Source organism: Lissotriton vulgaris, chromosome 5 (assembly GCF_964263255.1).
Source record: "Lissotriton vulgaris chromosome 5, aLisVul1.2, whole genome shotgun sequence".
In the NCBI taxonomy this organism is placed as follows: Eukaryota; Metazoa; Chordata; class Amphibia; order Caudata; family Salamandridae; genus Lissotriton; species Lissotriton vulgaris.
Window position 1 is genome coordinate 1,690,116,307 of NC_141693.1, and position 17,711 is coordinate 1,690,134,017.

Genomic DNA, 17,711 nt, shown 5'->3' on the forward strand with positions numbered 1-17,711 from the left:
TGAGGTTACCAGCACGATGACGAAGATGGCGCCTAAGAAGCAAGGTCAACTTAACAGACGACACGAAGAGATGAAGCTATGGAAAAACCCAGAAGCGGGACTACGTGAAATGTGTACGTGGTGGGCGTCTCAAGTGGGCGTTCCATCCATACTGTGATTTTGTATTTAGGGACAGCACCCCGGGGAGAAGACAGAACGCAACAGAAGAAAGAGGCAGAGCAGAAGGAGAGCAGTAGGCCGAGGACCCTTAGAGAGCGGATGGGTAGGCAGAAAGGGTACTGCTTCTTGACATAGGTTTCCATCAGAGATTGAGAGAGTTTGAACTTCTTTGGAAGTCAAACTGCTGACACCTTTTTAGGTAAAGGACTTGCTAGTAGGGATGTCATCTAGCATAGAGTAGGGACAGATTTAACTTGTTTATTCTTTTATGTAAATGACGCATCATATTCATTTTGTGTCTATGCTATTCAATTTGCTAATTCTAGAATTAGTTTTAATCGTTTTCTTTTGTAGACTAAGATTCTTTAGAGAATTTATGTTCCTTTTAGTTCCTGTATACTTGTTGAATCTTATCTTGAGAGGATTGTATTTACAATTGACTTTAGTTTTATACTAAACTTTTTAAACTTTACCAGTCGTAAGTGGTTTTTCAGAGTTGCGTCAGTCTATGGGGTTGATTTAACTTATGTGGGTTTGCCTTTTACTCAATGACAGTCAATAATCGATCCAACATTGGATGAATGAGATAGGTATCTAGGTAATCAGAAAAGATATCAAAATCTCATTTCCCGCAGTTGGTAGCAGAGAAAGATGGTTGGCTTCTTGAGGAAGGCAACCTAGGTCAGGTCTAGATTACCCCAAGGTCCCTAGTCATCGACGACCAGAAGAAGAATCCCTGCCGAAGAAGGTGCTGACGGTGCGAGAGAGAAAAGCAGCAGAGTCGGTCGAGAGTGAGTATAAGGGTCATGCGTTGCCAGATTGCGGTGTTTTGTGTTGTACCTGTGTTGTAATGTCAAGCGGAGTTGAATGCCTGCAGTGTGATTGTGGGAAGGTTGTGAGCGAGCGCAACCGGATAAAATCTTAAGTCCAGAGAAGGGCTTAAGTGGTTCGGGTGTATCGAACACCCAGAGTAATTGTCTACCATTGTAAAAGGGGGTCATGAGGTACCATTGATCCCCCGCAGGACCGTGATAGGGGGAATGTCTGCGTGAGTGTATGAGTAACGGACGCTGGTCGGACGTTTACTGTGTGTAAGTAACCTATCAGATAAGGCGAGCGTCTGAACGTGAGAGGAAAGACGTCTCGTCAGTTGAGGTGACAATTACAGTTAGACTGTGGACGTACAGTCAAGAAAAGTGATCGCTTGGTCGGAAGTAGTCATTTTTCGGCGTATGAATGAAAACGCATGCAAGACCGTGAGACGAGCTGAGAAAGGAGGGGAACTGCTGCAGAGGGGACGAGTGACGTCAGCGTAGAGCCGCGCTGGGATTGGCCGGTTGGTGTAGAGTCGCGCTGGGATAGGCTGGTCAGCGAGAGCCGCGCAGGGATTGGCTGTTTGTTAGCGGGAAGTAAATAAGGAAGAGAAATAAGGAAAATCGTAGATTTTTGAAAATGAAGTGTTTTAAGCGTTTAAGGGCGATCTTTAAAAGAGATAGAGGAAGCTCGTATGCAGGGGAAGAAGCCCCACCAGAAGGCACACCAGCTTATTATATGGCTGTGAATGTAGGGTTACACTCCATACTATGGATCTCCGAGTGGAGTAAGCTAACAGAAGGAAATGAGGAACTGACGTTCCCGAGATACGGGACGTTTAGGTTAGAAGCATTGAATCAACTGAAAGCGGTAATGCTAGCAACGAGACCTCTACCGAGGCCAACACAGTTCGAAGCCCTCAGTGCATGGTTCAGGGCAGCACACGACAAGAGCTTGATTAGACGCCAAGAAAGAGTGAGACGATCGGTAAAAGCAGTGCAGGATGCTAAATGGGATGATGAAGCTAAAAAGTGGAGGGTGCAAAAAATAGAAGCAGACAAATTGTACCCAATGCTAGAGGCTACGGGAGAAAAAAAGCCTCTAGAAGAAGATGAGGACAGCGAGTCGGATGATGGTCTGATAGAGAGGCTGTTAATGGACAGACCACCTCCGTACAATAGAGAAGCCGAAAGTCCCGAACTACAGCAAGGGGACGGGGCTAGGTGGGGGGAATATAAACCGCTCCCAGTAACAGAGTGGGATCCCAAGAAAGGTGAGGAAGTACCTCAATCTAGTCCCGTACAGAGAGTAGTAGGAAGATTCGTGGTCCAGAAGGTGCCAGAAACGGAGTGCGCAAGGTCGTATCAACTGCCGGATGCTCTACAAGTACCTGTTACCATAGGTCCTATAGTGTCAATCTACAACCCGGAGGGAGCCCAGCAGGAGGAACAGGCACGGTGGGACAGGGAAAGGGCAGAGATGGAAAGTAGGAATAATACGATCAATTCCCAAAGGCAGTTGCTAGGACCAAGGAATCGGAGTACCCCATTGGGTCCAGTAACGGATCCCTGGATAGAACAGGGGGGTCAGAGAGGACAGATGGATCTGAGGGGACCGAAACCGAAATCCTTTAAGGAGTTAAGAGAGTACTTGAAAGAATGGGATGCTGCCGTAGAAACTCAGAATAAAAGAATAGAAACAGAAACAGAATGGAGAGATCAAGATAACAGGATCCTCTCTCACTGCGGAGCTGACGAAAGCAGCCCGGAGTGGGAGGGAAGGAGTCAAGGAAGCAAAGGAGATACTTGCCATACCACCGGTGGCAATAGACAATTGTGTGAAGACAAGAGTTTACTGTGTGTAAGTAACCTATCAGATAAGGCGAGCGTCTGAACGTGAGAGGAAAGACGTCTCGTCAGTTGAGGTGACAATTACAGTTAGACTGTGGACGTACAGTCAAGAAAAGTGATCGCTTGGTCGGAAGTAGTAATTTTTCGGCGTATGAATGAAAACGCATGCAAGACCGTGAGACGAGCTGAGAAAGGAGGGGAACTGCTGCAGAGGGGACGAGTGACGTCAGCGTAGAGCCGCGCTGGGATTGGCCGGTTGGTGTAGAGTCGCGCTGGGATAGGCTGGTCAGCGAGAGCCGCGCAGGGATTGGCTGTTTGTTAGCGGGAAGTAAATAAGGAAGAGAAATAAGGAAAATCGTAGATTTTTGAAAATGAAGTGTTTTAAGCGTTTAAGGGCGATCTTTAAAAGAGATAGAGGAAGCTCGTATGCAGGGGAAGAAGCCCCACCAGAAGGCACACCAGCTTATTATATGGCTGTGAATGTAGGGTTACACTCCATACTATGGATCTCCGAGTGGAGTAAGCTAACAGAAGGAAATGAGGAACTGACGTTCCCGAGATACGGGACGTTTAGGTTAGAAGCATTGAATCAACTGAAAGCGGTAATGCTAGCAACGAGACCTCTACCGAGGCCAACACAGTTCGAAGCCCTCAGTGCATGGTTCAGGGCAGCACACGACAAGAGCTTGATTAGACGCCAAGAAAGAGTGAGACGATCGGTAAAAGCAGTGCAGGATGCTAAATGGGATGATGAAGCTAAAAAGTGGAGGGTGCAAAAAATAGAAGCAGACAAATTGTACCCAATGCTAGAGGCTACGGGAGAAAAAAAGCCTCTAGAAGAAGATGAGGACAGCGAGTCGGATGATGGTCTGATAGAGAGGCTGTTAATGGACAGACCACCTCCGTACAATAGAGAAGCCGAAAGTCCCGAACTACAGCAAGGGGACGGGGCTAGGTGGGGGGAATATAAACCGCTCCCAGTAACAGAGTGGGATCCCAAGAAAGGTGAGGAAGTACCTCAATCTAGTCCCGTACAGAGAGTAGTAGGAAGATTCGTGGTCCAGAAGGTGCCAGAAACGGAGTGCGCAAGGTCGTATCAACTGCCGGATGCTCTACAAGTACCTGTTACCATAGGTCCTATAGTGTCAATCTACAACCCGGAGGGAGCCCAGCAGGAGGAACAGGCACGGTGGGACAGGGAAAGGGCAGAGATGGAAAGTAGGAATAATACGATCAATTCCCAAAGGCAGTTGCTAGGACCAAGGAATCGGAGTACCCCATTGGGTCCAGTAACGGATCCCTGGATAGAACAGGGGGGTCAGAGAGGACAGATGGATCTGAGGGGACCGAAACCGAAATCCTTTAAGGAGTTAAGAGAGTACTTGAAAGAATGGGATGCTGCCGTAGAAACTCAGAATAAAAGAATAGAAACAGAAACAGAATGGAGAGATCAAGATAACAGGATCCTCTCTCACTGCGGAGCTGACGAAAGCAGCCCGGAGTGGGAGGGAAGGAGTCAAGGAAGCAAAGGAGATACTTGCCATACCACCGGTGGCAATAGACAATTGTGTGAAGACAAGAGTTTACTGTGTGTAAGTAACCTATCAGATAAGGCGAGCGTCTGAACGTGAGAGGAAAGACGTCTCGTCAGTTGAGGTGACAATTACAGTTAGACTGTGGACGTACAGTCAAGAAAAGTGATCGCTTGGTCGGAAGTAGTCATTTTTCGGCGTATGAATGAAAACGCATGCAAGACCGTGAGACGAGCTGAGAAAGGAGGGGAACTGCTGCAGAGGGGACGAGTGACGTCAGCGTAGAGCCGCGCTGGGATTGGCCGGTTGGTGTAGAGTCGCGCTGGGATAGGCTGGTCAGCGAGAGCCGCGCAGGGATTGGCTGTTTGTTAGCGGGAAGTAAATAAGGAAGAGAAATAAGGAAAATCGTAGATTTTTGAAAATGAAGTGTTTTAAGCGTTTAAGGGCGATCTTTAAAAGAGATAGAGGAAGCTCGTATGCAGGGGAAAGAAGCCCCACCAGAAGGCACACCAGCTTATTATATGGCTGTGAATGTAGGGTTACACTCCATACTATGGATCTCCGAGTGGAGTAAGCTAACAGAAGGAAATGAGGAACTGACGTTCCCGAGATACGGGACGTTTAGGTTAGAAGCATTGAATCAACTGAAAGCGGTAATGCTAGCAACGAGACCTCTACCGAGGCCAACACAGTTCGAAGCCCTCAGTGCATGGTTCAGGGCAGCACACGACAAGAGCTTGAATAGATGCCAAGAAAGAGTGAGACGATCGGTAAAAGCAGTGCAGGATGCTAAATGGGATGATGAAGCTAAAAAGTGGAGGGTGCAAAAAATAGAAGCAGACAAATTGTACCCAATGCTAGAGGCTACGGGAGAAAAAAAGCCTCTAGAAGAAGATGAGGACAGCGAGTCGGATGATGGTCTGATAGAGAGGCTGTTAATGGACAGACCACCTCCGTACAATAGAGAAGCCGAAAGTCCCGAACTACAGCAAGGGGACGGGGCTAGGTGGGGGGAATATAAACCGCTCCCAGTAACAGAGTGGGATCCCAAGAAAGGTGAGGAAGTACCTCAATCTAGTCCCGTACAGAGAGTTGTAGGAAGATTCGTGGTCCAGAAGGTGCCAGAAACGGAGTGCGCAAGGTCGTATCAACTGCCGGATGCTCTACAAGTACCTGTTACCATAGGTCCTATAGTGTCAATCTACAACCCGGAGGGAGCCCAGCAGGAGGAACAGGCACGGTGGGACAGGGAAAGGGCAGAGATGGAAAGTAGGAATAATACGATCAATTCCCAAAGGCAGTTGCTAGGACCAAGGAATCGGAGTACCCCATTGGGTCCAGTAACGGATCCCTGGATAGAACAGGGGGGTCAGAGAGGACAGATGGATCTGAGGGGACCGAAACCGAAATCCTTTAAGGAGTTAAGAGAGTACTTGAAAGAATGGGATGCTGCCGTAGAAACTCAGAATAAAAGAATAGAAACAGAAACAGAATGGAGAGATCAAGATAACAGGATCCTCTCTCACTGCGGAGCTGACGAAAGCAGCCCGGAGTGGGAGGGAAGGAGTCAAGGAAGCAAAGGAGATACTTGCCATACCACCGGTGGCAATAGACAATTGTGTGAAGACAAGAGTTTACTGTGTGTAAGTAACCTATCAGATAAGGCGAGCGTCTGAACGTGAGAGGAAAGACGTCTCGTCAGTTGAGGTGACAATTACAGTTAGACTGTGGACGTACAGTCAAGAAAAGTGATCGCTTGGTCGGAAGTAGTCATTTTTCGGCGTATGAATGAAAACGCATGCAAGACCGTGAGACGAGCTGAGAAAGGAGGGGAACTGCTGCAGAGGGGACGAGTGACGTCAGCGTAGAGCCGCGCTGGGATTGGCCGGTTGGTGTAGAGTCGCGCTGGGATAGGCTGGTCAGCGAGAGCCGCGCAGGGATTGGCTGTTTGTTAGCGGGAAGTAAATAAGGAAGAGAAATAAGGAAAATCGTAGATTTTTGAAAATGAAGTGTTTTAAGCGTTTAAGGGCGATCTTTAAAAGAGATAGAGGAAGCTCGTATGCAGGGGAAGAAGCCCCACCAGAAGGCACACCAGCTTATTATATGGCTGTGAATGTAGGGTTACACTCCATACTATGGATCTCCGAGTGGAGTAAGCTAACAGAAGGAAATGAGGAACTGACGTTCCCGAGATACGGGACGTTTAGGTTAGAAGCATTGAATCAACTGAAAGCGGTAATGCTAGCAACGAGACCTCTACCGAGGCCAACACAGTTCGAAGCCCTCAGTGCATGGTTCAGGGCAGCACACGACAAGAGCTTGATTAGACGCCAAGAAAGAGTGAGACGATCGGTAAAAGCAGTGCAGGATGCTAAATGGGATGATGAAGCTAAAAAGTGGAGGGTGCAAAAAATAGAAGCAGACAAATTGTACCCAATGCTAGAGGCTACGGGAGAAAAAAAGCCTCTAGAAGAAGATGAGGACAGCGAGTCGGATGATGGTCTGATAGAGAGGCTGTTAATGGACAGACCACCTCCGTACAATAGAGAAGCCGAAAGTCCCGAACTACAGCAAGGGGACGGGGCTAGGTGGGGGGAATATAAACCGCTCCCAGTAACAGAGTGGGATCCCAAGAAAGGTGAGGAAGTACCTCAATCTAGTCCCGTACAGAGAGTAGTAGGAAGATTCGTGGTCCAGAAGGTGCCAGAAACGGAGTGCGCAAGGTCGTATCAACTGCCGGATGCTCTACAAGTACCTGTTACCATAGGTCCTATAGTGTCAATCTACAACCCGGAGGGAGCCCAGCAGGAGGAACAGGCACGGTGGGACAGGGAAAGGGCAGAGATGGAAAGTAGGAATAATACGATCAATTCCCAAAGGCAGTTGCTAGGACCAAGGAATCGGAGTACCCCATTGGGTCCAGTAACGGATCCCTGGATAGAACAGGGGGGTCAGAGAGGACAGATGGATCTGAGGGGACCGAAACCGAAATCCTTTAAGGAGTTAAGAGAGTACTTGAAAGAATGGGATGCTGCCGTAGAAACTCAGAATAAAAGAATAGAAACAGAAACAGAATGGAGAGATCAAGATAACAGGATCCTCTCTCACTGCGGAGCTGACGAAAGCAGCCCGGAGTGGGAGGGAAGGAGTCAAGGAAGCAAAGGAGATACTTGCCATACCACCGGTGGCAATAGACAATTGTGTGAAGACAAGAGTTTACTGTGTGTAAGTAACCTATCAGATAAGGCGAGCGTCTGAACGTGAGAGGAAAGACGTCTCGTCAGTTGAGGTGACAATTACAGTTAGACTGTGGACGTACAGTCAAGAAAAGTGATCGCTTGGTCGGAAGTAGTCATTTTTCGGCGTATGAATGAAAACGCATGCAAGACCGTGAGACGAGCTGAGAAAGGAGGGGAACTGCTGCAGAGGGGACGAGTGACGTCAGCGTAGAGCCGCGCTGGGATTGGCCGGTTGGTGTAGAGTCGCGCTGGGATAGGCTGGTCAGCGAGAGCCGCGCAGGGATTGGCTGTTTGTTAGTGGGAAGTAAATAAGGAAGAGAAATAAGGAAAATCGTAGATTTTTGAAAATGAAGTGTTTTAAGCGTTTAAGGGCGATCTTTAAAAGAGATAGAGGAAGCTCGTATGCAGGGGAAAGAAGCCCCACCAGAAGGCACACCAGCTTATTATATGGCTGTGAATGTAGGGTTACACTCCATACTATGGATCTCCGAGTGGAGTAAGCTAACAGAAGGAAATGAGGAACTGACGTTCCCGAGATACGGGACGTTTAGGTTAGAAGCATTGAATCAACTGAAAGCGGTAATGCTAGCAACGAGACCTCTACCGAGGCCAACACAGTTCGAAGCCCTCAGTGCATGGTTCAGGGCAGCACACGACAAGAGCTTGAATAGATGCCAAGAAAGAGTGAGACGATCGGTAAAAGCAGTGCAGGATGCTAAATGGGATGATGAAGCTAAAAAGTGGAGGGTGCAAAAAATAGAAGCAGACAAATTGTACCCAATGCTAGAGGCTACGGGAGAAAAAAAGCCTCTAGAAGAAGATGAGGACAGCGAGTCGGATGATGGTCTGATAGAGAGGCTGTTAATGGACAGACCACCTCCGTACAATAGAGAAGCCGAAAGTCCCGAACTACAGCAAGGGGACGGGGCTAGGTGGGGGGAATATAAACCGCTCCCAGTAACAGAGTGGGATCCCAAGAAAGGTGAGGAAGTACCTCAATCTAGTCCCGTACAGAGAGTTGTAGGAAGATTCGTGGTCCAGAAGGTGCCAGAAACGGAGTGCGCAAGGTCGTATCAACTGCCGGATGCTCTACAAGTACCTGTTACCATAGGTCCTATAGTGTCAATCTACAACCCGGAGGGAGCCCAGCAGGAGGAACAGGCACGGTGGGACAGGGAAAGGGCAGAGATGGAAAGTAGGAATAATACGATCAATTCCCAAAGGCAGTTGCTAGGACCAAGGAATCGGAGTACCCCATTGGGTCCAGTAACGGATCCCTGGATAGAACAGGGGGGTCAGAGAGGACAGATGGATCTGAGGGGACCGAAACCGAAATCCTTTAAGGAGTTAAGAGAGTACTTGAAAGAATGGGATGCTGCCGTAGAAACTCAGAATAAAAGAATAGAAACAGAAACAGAATGGAGAGATCAAGATAACAGGATCCTCTCTCACTGCGGAGCTGACGAAAGCAGCCCGGAGTGGGAGGGAAGGAGTCAAGGAAGCAAAGGAGATACTTGCCATACCACCGGTGGCAATAGACAATTGTGTGAAGACAAGAGTACAGGATGTGGGGGGATGCCTCGCCCCATCCTTAATGAGGGAGAACGAAAGACACAGGAGTACCGAAATAGTTTCAGGTGCACTCACCATGCCCCGGACGAAAATGTGCGACATTGGAGTCACGAGGGTATGGAGAGTCGCGAAGGGTCTCGCCATCCATCCGGTGATCACGGACGGGATCGCGGGAACATGGAGGGCCGTGAAGGACCTTTCCGTTTATTGAGTGACACCAGACAGCAAGGGAATAGCAGTGATTTAGAACAGAACGGAGGATCCTATCTCGCATCTAGAGAGGCCGAGCTAAAAGGACAGAATGCAATAATGGGGAATAGAACATTGTTCCACCATACCCCTAGGGAAGATGGAAAAGCTTGGGACCTAGAGAGGTGGGAACAAAGAGAAGCAAGGAGGACTCCTCATAACTCACCTGTGCCCAGACGTAGGACTCGTAGTGGGGGTGAGAGGGATGTAAACGAACCACCTAGGAGTGAGGTACTGAGAGCTGAGATAAAAGCAAAACGGCTCGATGTAACCAGTTTGAAGTCAGATTTGGATGAAATAATAGACGGCACATTGCCAATGGAAAGGATCGATCTGTATGAACAGGATGAAATACTGTTTATATCTAAGGATGTTACTCGGAAAGCGAGGTCAGTTCATGAAAAATTATCTGAGTTGGCAGACAGGTATATGATAGACTTATCACGAACTAAAGCTTTACAGGGTAACCATAGGCTAAACTGCACGGATGAGGATCTAGATGAGCGTAGGACGATTGGGCTGAAAGTACACATAAAGGAACTGATCTTGAGTATCAGATTGTGGAGGAATTTGGATAAATGGGAGGAAGGATGGTCCAAGAGGGGATCTGTCAGAAGGAGTACACTTGCGGGGTCCCCGGAGGGAGGGCTAATGCGAATGGAAGCTTTCCCTTTGCGAGAGATCGCGAACGGAAACTACGTGCATGTGCCCTGGAGTAGGGGGGATCTAGCGGCATTTACCAATTCTTTCCCAAAGTTAAGGGAGAACCCCGTCGAGTGGTACAAACAGGTAGAGAGGTTCGTGAAGATCTCTAAGGTGCTGTGGGTCGACTTGAACACCATGTTTGACATTGTAGTACCTGGAGATTTGTGGACGGCATGCAAACTTAGTGTCGAATGGCCCATTTGTGAACCCGAGAGGGATACCCGGACGAATGGTCCATCAGAGAGAGTCATGGAAAAGTACGAGAGGGTAATTGCGTGGTTAAAAGAGAAGGTGCCGTTGCAGGACATAGACTGGGTTAAGATAGATCGAACAACTCAGGAACCTAAAGAGACCGTTCACGAGTTCTATGAGAGATTGCTGAAAGCATTCAAACAGTACAGTGGATTGGACGTGATGGATCCTAAAGACATAGGACAGTTCGTGTCGAAGTTCGTCCTGGGATTGAGATCAGACATAAGCTTAATGATTCAACAGCATTTGATTTGTTGGCAAAACAAACCTTTAGATGAGATTCTGAGGTATGCGAGGTACTGTAGCGATGAAATAGATTCGAAAGCAAAGAAACTTAAGGAGAAGCTGATGTTGGTGCAGATGCAGTCAGCTGGAAAGGGTGGACAGCGGCAACAGGGAACAGGAACCCTAGGGAAGAAACAGAATAATCAAAGCAGAGATGAGGAAGAAAAACCGAGACCTAGGGTAGATATCGCGACACTGAAAAAGACAACGAGGTGCCATCAGTGTAACGAGGTGGGACATTGGAGACGCGAGTGTCCCTATAATGTCGAGACGGGGGAAATAGAACAGGAGGAGGATGAGGTTCAGAACAACCTGGTAAAGGGAACAGCGGTCCCGAAGGGAAAGTTTATCAAAGGGGGGACTCAGACTCCTCGAGCTCAGTTCCCTCAACCGCCTCGGATTGCAAATGGAGGAAAAACCTATAGACAACTGGCACTGTTCGTAGGAGGAGAAGAATGCTACTACGTTGATCCCCTTACGGGACAACGAGTGAATAGGGAAAAAGACTGTACTCTAGGAGCAGCCCTGGAGGTAGACCAGAGAGGACCATACGTAGAGGCTGAGGTGGCTGGATGTCCCACGACCTTTTTGGTGGATACGGGGGCCACTCGATCCACTTTGAGATCGGCGGTAGTCCCAGGTCTGCCAATGTCGGGAGAGACGATTCAGGTGGTAGGAGTCGCAAATAGGAGAATGACGAATCCTCTGACAGAACCAGTGTCAGTGAAGATAGGAAATTACAGTGATGAACATCAGTTTGTGATTTTTGATTCTAGCCCTGTGTGTCTGCTAGGAAGAGATCTGTTGTGTAAATTAAATTGCACCATATATTGCACACCTGAAGGAGTAGAAGTGCAGACTAACGATGATGATGCCGATTTTAAGGTTGTAAATTCGCAGGAATGCGTGGAACTATATCCTACCCTAACGGTGGAGGAGCTTCCACAGGACTTGAAGGAGACAGTGTCAGCTGAGGTGTGGGATTTTACTGGAGAGGAAATAGGACTGATCAAAGGGGTAGAACCAGTAAAGATCATGGTAAAACCCAATGCCGAGTATCCAAGAACACCACAATATAAGTTGACACCGGAGACAATTGCAGGAATAAAGCCTGTGATCGAATTCATGATTAGACAGGGAATACTGAAGGAGATCGTGGGAAGTCCATGTAACTCCCCGATTATGGGTTTGCAGAAGCCTAGTGGTAAATACAGAATAGTGCAGGATCTTCGAACGATTAATAATATCGTTGTTTCATGTTGTCCAGTGGTACCGAATCCATCAGTGATATTTTTTCAAATACCGTTCCAAGCTGAATGGTTCACCGTGATAGACTTGTGTCAGGCTTTCTTTTCAATCCCCTTAGATGAGGACAGCCAGTATCTGTTCGCTTTTAAGCTGGAAAATCGCGTTTTAACATGGTGTCGTATTCCCCAGGGGTATACAGAAAGCCCATCGATTTTTAACCAGCTGCTGAAGAAAAATCTTGAAAGTCTAGTACTGCCCATGAATTCGGTTCTGGTCCAGTACATAGACGACCTACTTGTGGCGTCAGAAACTGAGGAAGCTTGCAAAGTAGACACCATCACCCTACTAAATCACTTGGCCGAGAACGGACACAAGGTGTCTCCAAGTAAATTGCAGTATTGTCTGACCGAAGTGCAATACTTGGGCCATAGGATTGAAAAGGGAAAACGGAAGGTGTCTCCAGACAGAATAGAGGCGATCATGAAAATGAACGCGCCTAAAACACAAAGAGAAGTCAGGATGTTTCTAGGCATGGTTGGTTATTGTCGGCAGTGGATAGCCAACTTTTCACTGAAGGCAAAACCTTTACAAAAACTGACGCACAAGGGGGTGAGTGATCCGGTACCATGGGACAAGGATTGTTTGATGGCATTTTTGCAGCTGAGGGAGGACTTGTGTCGTGCCCCGGCTTTGGGAATGCCTGATTACGAAAAACCATTCTTGCTTTACTGCTGTGAAAGGGAAGGTTGTGCTTTAGCAGTTTTGGCCCAGATACACGGAAATGCCCGTAGACCAGTTGCATACTTTTCGGCTACCTTAGATCCAGTAGCCGCAGCGTTGCCCGGATGTCTCAAATCCGTTGCTGCAACGGGTGTCAGCATTGAAAGGTGTGAAAATGTGGTGATGGGACATCAGTTAGTGGTGTACGTACCGCATTCTGTGGAATTGTTAATGACCAGGACCAAGACTCAGCATTTGACGAATAGCAGGCTCACACGCTATGAGCAAGTCATATTGGCTGCTGAGAATGTAGTCATATTGGCTGCTGAGAATGTGACCCTAAAAAGATGCTCTGTCTTGAATCCTGCTACTTTGATGCCACTTCCTAATGATATTGATGATGAAATCTGTACAGATCATGACTGCCTTGATGTGACTGAACTATGCACCAAACCAAGACCAGATATCGTAGATGAGCCATTGACTGACCCTGATGAAATATTCTTTGTTGATGGTTCATGCGTAAGAGACGATATCGGTCAGCTGAGAGCAGCATATGCAGTTTGTACCATCACCGGAGTGGTGGAAGCCGCCTGCCTGGAAGGAGTACATTCCGCTCAGGTAGCTGAAATCATTGCTTTGACCCGTGCCTGTTTGGCAGGCAACAAAATTCGAGTCACCATATACACCGATAGCCAGTATGGTTTCGGGGTAGTTCACGACTACGGGCAGTTGTGGTCTCAAAGAGGTTACATGACCTCCTCGGGTTCTCCTATTAGGAATGGAGAATTCGTGAGATTATTGTTAGAAGCATTACAAGGTCCAGTAGCTATAGCGGTTGTCAAATGTGCCGCGCACACAAAGAATACAGATTTTGTGTCGCAAGGTAATCAATACGCAGATGAGGTCGCACGTTACTGTGCGGAACAGGGGTATTCTCACACCAAGGTAGAAGTGGGGGGAATACAAGAAAGAACTGATTTGACTATGCTGTTAGACACTGTAGACACGTGGGATGAACTGAAGTGTGTCCAGGAAAATGCACAAGATTTTGAGAAAAAGGCAAGGGAAACAGCTGGTTGTACCAAAAGTGAGATTAATTTTTGGATTTCTGCAGATGGGAGAGCAGTTTTACCAAACGACCTTGTTAGTCCAATGGCAAGGAGATTGCATGGACCAGCACACATAGGTAGAGATGCCATGGTGAGAGTATTCAGACAAACGTGGTACAATCCGAAGTTTAGAGTAGCGGCAGAAGCAGTATGTCAGCGTTGTGCTATCTGTCAGCAACTAAACGTAGGGAAAAGAACACCAGTCACATTGAGTCACATAGGGAGGTCTGGGGGGCCTTTCAATAGAATGCAGCTGGATTTTATTGAAATGCCCAAGTGCAATCGACTCAGATACGTCTTAGTGATTGTCTGTATATTTTCCAGATGGGTTGAAGCTTACCCTACACGTAGGTGCGATACACTTACAGTAGCAAAATTTTTGCTTAGAGAGTTGATACCGAGGTTTGGGGTGCCAGCCTCTTTGGAATCGGACAGAGGAACTCATTTCAACAGCGAAATAGTGAAGATGCTATGTTCAGCCTTAAGTATCGACCAGAAGCTCCACTGTAGTTATCGACCAGAAGCTTCGGGGATTGTAGAACAAATCAACAGCACAATAAAATCCAGACTCGCCAAAGTTTGTTCATCGACATCCCTGAGTTGGCCTGATGCACTTCCATTGGTCCTTATGAGCATACGTAGCACACCAGATAGAAGGACCGGTCTCTCTCCACATGAGGTGCTAATGGGGAGAGCTATGAGACTGCCATTGGTTCCGACTGCAGCATTGTTGAACATCACAGACGATTTGATCTTGGACTACTGCAAGGGACTATCTGATGCCATTCATTCTGTGTCCCTCCAGGTCCAGGCTGCAGAGGTTCCATCAGCACAAGATTTGTGCCATGACCTGTGTCCGGGGGACTGGGTCCTGGTGAAGAAGCATGTCAGGAAGAACTGTCTAGATGTGCGCTGGCGTGGACCATTCCAAGTCATACTAGTTACGAACACTGCAGTAAAGTGTGGAGGCTTGCCCAACTGGATACACGCCTCACACACCCGAAGAGTTCCAGCACCTCTGGAAGAAACAGCTCCTCTCTCGGATGAAAATCCAGCAGAAAGCGGAGAAGCCACAGAGAGGGAAAGTCAAGCTGTAGAGGTGATCGAAGAGGCTGAGCCTGTGTCGGAACAGGCTGATGACGGTCAGGACACCAGTGAGACCGAAGTTGCCTCAGAAGAAGAAAACAGCTGGGAGTTCGAGTCAGACACCGAACAAGCTGTAAGTGATCAAGAGACGAGTCCAAGAACAAGGAGCAGGAGGACAAGAAATGGAGAAGCTAGTTGGCCGGAAAGAAGGAGAAGGTCAACCTTGAGAGCAAATTCAGAGAGAACCCTTGTCCCGATCTCTGAAGATTCAGATCTAGACGAAGAAACTACGGATTCAGGCTCTGAGAGTCCGAGAAGATCAAGAAGGGTACGTGTGCCCTGCCGAAGATACGCCACCCCAGAATGGACTTATCTAGCAGATGTCCTGGAGACAGAGATCTGGGAGAGTGAGAGACGTACAGGTGACCAATCTCGATCAAATTGTGACAGTGGAGATATGGATGTTGACTCCTGGAATCGAGTCTGAGGAGTTACTGATCTTTACAAGAATTGTTGTAGATGCATAAAGACTTTTATAATTAAGATATAAAGAAGAAGATAACCTAGCGCCGAGTGGAAAGAAGAATCAAATTAGGGATTACATTTAGAGGACGGAGAAGGGTTAGGGTTGTCTGTTGCTAAAGATAAAGGACATTGTTGTGAAAGAGAGACTTTTATTGATTAAGAGCGCTTCACAGACTGAGAAAGCAAATAAAGCAAACAAGGATCTGAAAAAGAAAACTTTTCCTCGAAAAGAAAGAGCTACATTGTTTGATAACATGGAGAATGGCAACCGAAACCGAAAAGCCAAATGCATAATAGGTACACTAATAGCAGTAGTAATTTTTCTCATTATTACAGTAGTTACCATATCATACATAGTAGGACATACAAGCGTAAAGGAGACAACAGATGTAAAGCCTGTAACGACTTTGAAACCTGCTCTTGTTGGGAAGAAGGAGGAGAGCAATGTAATTCGTGAAAAGGCGTTACTGGCAGATGAAGCTCGTAGGTTACACGTAGATGAGTCTCAGGGAAATTTTAGATCAAATGCATATGCCAAGTTATTATACGAGTATATTGATGCCATGGAGGCCAAAGATTGTTATGTTTGCATGCAATTGCCGGCTTCCGTAGATGAAGGCATCAGATATCATCACCTCCCACTGACATATGGGATAACATGTAGTTTATTGCTCAGTATATTTTATGGTAGAGAAGGGTTTGAGTACTACTTTTCAAATTATGATTCGGTACAGCCTGAAGTCCCGAATTATAAACAAATGAATAAGTGGGACTATCACAAAAAGGAAGATAGATTAGCAAAATTCTTTCTTCCTTGGGATACATTAGATACTTCATATGCACGCAGAAATAATCTGACTTGCAAGGTGTCAGAGGTTGAGAAGAAGTTTATTGGACAGGTAGATGACCGGTACAGGAGGCAGAAGATTCTAAAAATGTCAGGACAGTGGAAAACTGATTGGACCGAAGAGGAAAAAGCACACAAAAGGAAGGGTAGCAATGGTCCAATAGCTTTGGATAGAACGCAGAAAGGAAAGTTATGTTTAACTCGAAGCAAGACATATTATGAGAGTGTATTTGTAGGTGAAGTTAATTGCGAACATGCTTTTCGGTTAGAGTATTATACGAAAGATTTCATGAAAGGGATGCAAGCGATTCCTAATGTATATTTTGTATGTGGAAGAAATGCCTATGTAAAATTACCTGACAATTGGTATGGTTCATGTTATTTGGCAATTGTCTTCCCCAAAATATATCATGCAAAGGATTTAGAGATCATAGAAGGAAAGGCTTCGACAAGAGCGAAAAGGGAAGTAGGAGATGCTGAAGTAGTTGGAGACATATTTGGAGCAATGTTTCCTCTTTTAGGTTTAATACTTAATGATGTTAAGATCAGGAGACTAGCTACAGTTGTGGATAGATTGTCTGCTAGTACTGCAAGGTCATTGATGCTAGTAGAAGGAGAGATGCAGTCGATTAGGGCAATGGTTCTTCAAAACCGTCTTGCTTTAGATGTTCTGTTAGCAAAAGAGGGCGGAGTCTGCAAGGCTTTGAAGGTCCAGGAATGTTGTACTTATATTCCAGACAATTCAAAACCACTTGAGAAGGTTATACGGAACATTACAGAGATACATCAAGAAATCGAGGATTTAACAAAAGTAAATGTTTGGGAGAAAGTAGGTCATGGAATGGGAAAGGTTGGAAGTTGGTTTGCCAATCTTGGTAAAAGTGTTGTTTGGTACATCTTGAAACCTGTCTTAATAATATTGATTTGCATAATCACATTGTTGGGTTTAGTGAGACTGTACAAATGGTATAGGTCAAACCGGTTACAAAGGTCCATGAGAGAGCAAGAAAGAAGATTAGCTGCTTTACAAGATCAACAGTATAAAAGTTTAAGAGCTCTTGAGACGATAAAAAGAGGGAACCTTGTAACTAGTTCTGTGTAAAGTGACATTCAAATTGAGGTGTTAGTGATGACCCCTAGAGGTCATCAAAGGGGGGAACTGAGAGAGCGCAATTTGAATGAAACATATGTCCGTACCATATTTACAAGACTGTAGCATATTTAGGACTTGTAACGTGAAATTAGAAGCTTGTAGCATGAAGTTAGCACATGTAACTTAAGTAATAAGAAATGTATTCGTATGTATTTACTCTAGAATGTGCATTAGAATTAGAAAGGCCCGTATACATAGGTTGGGCTAATATAGAAATGTGAAAATGCTTAAGAACAGTAGAACGTGCTAAACAGAGTTCATATATGTATGTAATTATTAAATGGAGAAAGCGGAGCAATGTAAAGTGAAGAAATGTGCAGACTATATAGCACTGTGTAGTAACGAGAGTATAACATTGTATTTT